Below are 4,976 nucleotides of genomic sequence, written 5' to 3'. Positions count from 1 at the left end.
GACCCCTTTTCTCTGGCCGGGAAGTTGGCTGGATGTCTGGGGCCTGTGCAGAATGCACTCGACGGGGTCCCGGAACCAAGATGTCTACTGCCGATGCTCAGGCAAAGCGCTCCCTCCGACTGATTTTTTTCTACTCTTGATTATTATGAAACACGTCGTTCTGAATATTCAGAGTTAAGCTTTGTGTGATGCTAAATTGTCATTTCTCTCAAATGTGTGTCTAGTGTAGAATTTCTGAATAGCAAGTTAACACTTGGTAACTCTCCAAGGAACCAGTAGACAGCTCCCACATGGCCAGGACAACCTTACATTCCATAAGCATTTTATGAGATTCCAAGCTTCCTCATACCACCCAGTACTTGTTACTGTGTGGCTCTCAATATGTCTTAGGTGTGAGGTGGCAGTGTGTTTTGTCTTTAAGTTTTCCTTTTGATCTTTAAAAAAATGTCCTTCAGTTTTCTTCTAAAGTTCTAGCAAGTAACTTTAAAAGTCTACTTTAAAATGTGTGTGGGGGGGCGGTATGTATATACCCATTTTTATTATAGTTATTTTTAGCTTTGGCTTGGTGATCTCTTTCTCAATATACCGAGTAATTTTTTGAATGTAGTCTATATAATATTTAAAATAATCAGTGTTATGAATGACAAGTGGTATGATGCAAGTCATATCGTTGTACTTAAATAAGTCATCCTGATTGGATCTGGTGGTGTGTCCCTTTAACTCCAGCTTCTGGAGGATCTGAGCAGAAAGCCAGTTTAGGTTTGTTTCTGGTCTGTCTAGGGCATTTGCTTGGATTGTACCCGAGGAAACCTAAAATACAGGCAGTGAGATAGATGGATGAATATATGCATACCCCCCACATAATGCATATATATGTTCATACACATATATAATATGTACATATGATCATATAAAGCATATACAGTGAGATAGATAAATGAATATATACATACCTCACACACATATTCATATCTCTATCTATCTATCTATCTATCTATCTATCTATCTATCTATCTATCTTATTTACTTCAAGCTTAATGTATTCAAACTTCCACTGTGAACTTGATGAGAGCTTACCTCTCCTGGCTTATGTTTCTCTCTCTGTGGGAATATTTATTTTGCTGGGTTTTTTCCAGATGCCTTCCTCCTTGCTGTTCCCATAACACTAATTATTGTCTTCTCAAAATGGGCAGGTGTTCTCTTTAGCTTCGCAGGCTTGCAGCTGATTTAATTTAGTGTCTAAAAGACTCCAAGAAGTAGCATAGAGGATTCACCACTAGGACATTAAAGATGTTGAATTGTGGTTGATGATAGATGTAAATGTTATAGCCTAACATATACTTAAAACCTATCTTGAGAAGTGAATGACAACTATAAAAATGGAGGCAGAAAGAAAGAGAATGAGAAGATAGAATGTAATACTTGCCCTTAGACATTGTCTAGGAGCAAAAAGTATAGTTTTAAATGAGAAAGAATGGGTTGTTTTAAAGTTAAAAACAAACAAACAAACATACAAAACCGAACAAACAACTTAAAAAAACAAAACAACAACAACCAAAAATAAAACAAGACCAACCCACATCAGAGCTTCATGATGAAATCAACATTGGTCCTTTAATAACTACATGCTTTATTCTTTAAAATTGACCATGAAAAATTTACATCCATACAGTGTGCATGTGTTAAGGAGAGACAGAGAGACAGAGACAGAGGCAGAGGCAGAGACAGAGTATAAATTTTTGGCTTATATTACCTTTCAGTATCTTAAGTATCCTACACAGAGCCATGTGCCCGGAACCACGAATGCTAAAATGCAATGAAGCAGACATTCTTGATCTGGCACGTGACTAGGCAGCTTTATCTGCTGTTCTTTATTTTTCCTTCCAAGTTCAGAATTTTTAGAATATAGCTTGTTATTAACTTAAGGTTTTGGCTGATTTTTACATAGAATACCCTTCCAATATGAGATTCGTAGTTTGGGTTTTGTATGGAAAGTTTTATTCAATTATGATCCTGTACTTGTTCTGTTCCATTTTTTTTCTCTTCAAGAATTTCACTTATCTCTGTGTTCCACCATTTTCCCTTGGCCTTCTAACTATGTGTGTTCAGCCGTTTTTCCCTCAGCCCTCTAACTCTTCAGTTCCTACTCTGCTCTGACCATGACTTCTACAGCTGGTGACTTTTAATCTCTTCTTTCCTTTTCATTTGTTTCTTATCCCACTTGCACTGATTCTAGCAACTTTTGTCCCTTCTGCTTTAGTCTCCTAAATTTTTGTATTTTAGTTTTTATTTGGTTTCATTTTTTTCTAATATCCTTCCATCAGGTAGTTATCCCATCTCTATATATTGTTGTTTAGTTAACATGCAGCCTTTATCAATTTGGTGATTTTTAATTTCCTTTATATTTACATTTGAAATATTAAACTAAAACTTTTATCAGACTTAGCTTCCCAGTCTGCTATATTCATTGTTCAGTATTTTAGGTTACTTCCTGCTGTGAAAGTATTTTCTCTTGCTCATGATTGTATGGGAAGGTCTTCTTATATTTGAGGCTTCACTACATGGTGATAAGTGACCACCAGCAAGCTCAACAGTCCAAGAGCATGACATTGGAGAGCATCTTCTACATCTGCTAAGGCTTATAATCAGAACCATGTGAGTCTTCTCATACCTGGGACTTCTCACTTTTGCTCTTTATACCTGCTTGAACTCTGTCTCCACTACACATTATCCATTGGGGCTTAGTGCTTCCATGGGGAGGTTCAGTTGGATATTTCTAAAGAAACAGGGGCATGGGCAGATCAGCCCAATCCCAGTGTATCTCAACCTTCCTACTTGGTCACACTTGGAAAGATTCCATTCAGAGTTTTGGGTGTATTTTCTGGGGATCCACAGCTTTCTATTCAAGCGAGTTGGGCAATTCCCTTTTGCTTGCCAAAGCTGCAGAGGTGTGGCCTTGCCTAACCCTCTGTGGTTTACAGTTTGTAAGAATACCTTCTCCTTTTGGTAGAAGGTGTTACCCACAAGACGTTTTCCTATATTTCTCTCCCTCGTTCTAGAACCTGGATTGTTTCTCCAATACTCCAGGAGTCTCCTGCTTCAGTTCCTGCCTGGCTGACAGATGGATATGCCCTTGCATGGGTCGCTCACTTCATTTCAGATGACGTCATCTCTGAGCCTCTCCAGAGTGGCCAATCTGAAGGCATTGTGTACTGATCCCTTACCTTGCCAATCTCTTTATTTTTCTTCATATCACTTCACACTAAGTGAACATGTTTTTGCCATCTTCCTTAATGAAATAACATTTTGTGAGCCTGTCACCTTCTCTGCTGTGCTGGATCCTGTCATCTCCTGCCCCTGCTTTCTATAACGTAAGTGCCAACTAAACCTATAAAGCACTTCTCAAATATCCCTAGCAACTTTTGTCTTGACGCCACACCCACCACTCTACCCACTTTTCTGTATTAAAAACCAAATTCTTACCTTCGTTTTACTTTTAGTTCTATAATTTCACTTTAACTTTCATTCCTTTCCCCCCTGCTAGATTCATTTTTCATTTCTACCATGAGGGGAAATGACTTCATATATTACTGCCTGCACTGATTGTTTAAAATACAACTGATTTACTTTAAAAGATATGTGTGTACCCATGGCCATGCTGTGCCCATAGAGCACAGGAAATGGCAGCAGACTTTCTGGAACTGGAGGTAGAGAGTTATGACCCAGGATGAGAGTCATGAGGACAGGACCCAGGTCCTCAGCAAGAGGGCTCCAACCCTCTAGCCCCATACCATGATCTTTTAAAAAGATTATTATCTAACTAATTTATATCTGTTTAAAATATTACTCACAAAATAAATTTATAAAGAGAAAACCTCTCAGAGAGTCTCTGAAGTTTTAACCTTAGATTTGAGTCCATTTTGATGTGCACATTCTAACCAAGCATTTCTGCCAAACCATGTTCTCTCATGCTGATAAAATTCCTCTCTCCTTGCCATGCGTAGCGATGGTTTATTACAGGATCAAAAATAAATTAAGCCAACATACTTGGCTATGTCAGTGTGCTGTCACAAGGAATATGCTTTGAAATGTTGTTTACAGCCTCTTTCTAAATATACCTAAAACTCAGAAAGTGTATGTGTACATTGTGAGGAAGATAGAGAAAGATAAAATTCTGTCTTGGAAGGACATTATAGGTTTTGGCTTCTCTAAGATACTATAATAGGGCATTTGTACATACTTCTCTCAACCCTGCAACTGGCCAAAAGCACAGAGCTAAGTACCAATTCTCACCTACTGGGTTTTAGGATGCACACCCATTCACACATTCTGAAAACTTATTCTAAAACCATCTGTGCTTCAGAACACAAGTGGAGCCCATGCCTTTACCCTGAGGGTTGACTATCTAACAATGAGACACATTTATTTAGTTTTCTAAACAAAATAATTCCTTCTCACTCAAGAGATGTAATCGTGTGTCTGCTCTTTATTTGGCACGCCATTCCCTTTTTATTACTCACATCACAGTTTTAGTTTTGTTTCGTATTGAGTTGAATGAGTAAGGCTACATAGACAGAGACAGTAGGATCTGCTAACCGACATCAAATAGTCAAGTGCTAAGTTTATAGAAGAAATGTATAGTTTGATACTCTAGCCATTCCATCCTGGGTCTTTCACAGGTTGCCATAATTCTGTTTCTAATTGACACTTTTCTCTTACCTACACAGAATCACAATAACTCATATCACTAGAGTTAAAAAATGAAGTTTTGAGGACAATTGGCTCTGTCTTGTGTTATACACTATGCTTTGAACATTGTGCAAATGTAATATTTGACAATGCAAACCAAGCGACTCCTTTTCCTTGGTTATATATATAAAGCCCACTACTCAGTTCTGTGGATTTCCGAGGACAAACTCACGCAGAGGAAAGAAACCTAACCCTAATCACCCTACTGATACTTTATAGAATCCACC

This window comes from Mus caroli, chromosome 3 (genome assembly GCF_900094665.2).
Source record: "Mus caroli chromosome 3, CAROLI_EIJ_v1.1, whole genome shotgun sequence".
Classification (NCBI taxonomy): Eukaryota; Metazoa; Chordata; class Mammalia; order Rodentia; family Muridae; genus Mus; species Mus caroli.
This window is presented reverse-complemented; position numbering follows the sequence as displayed.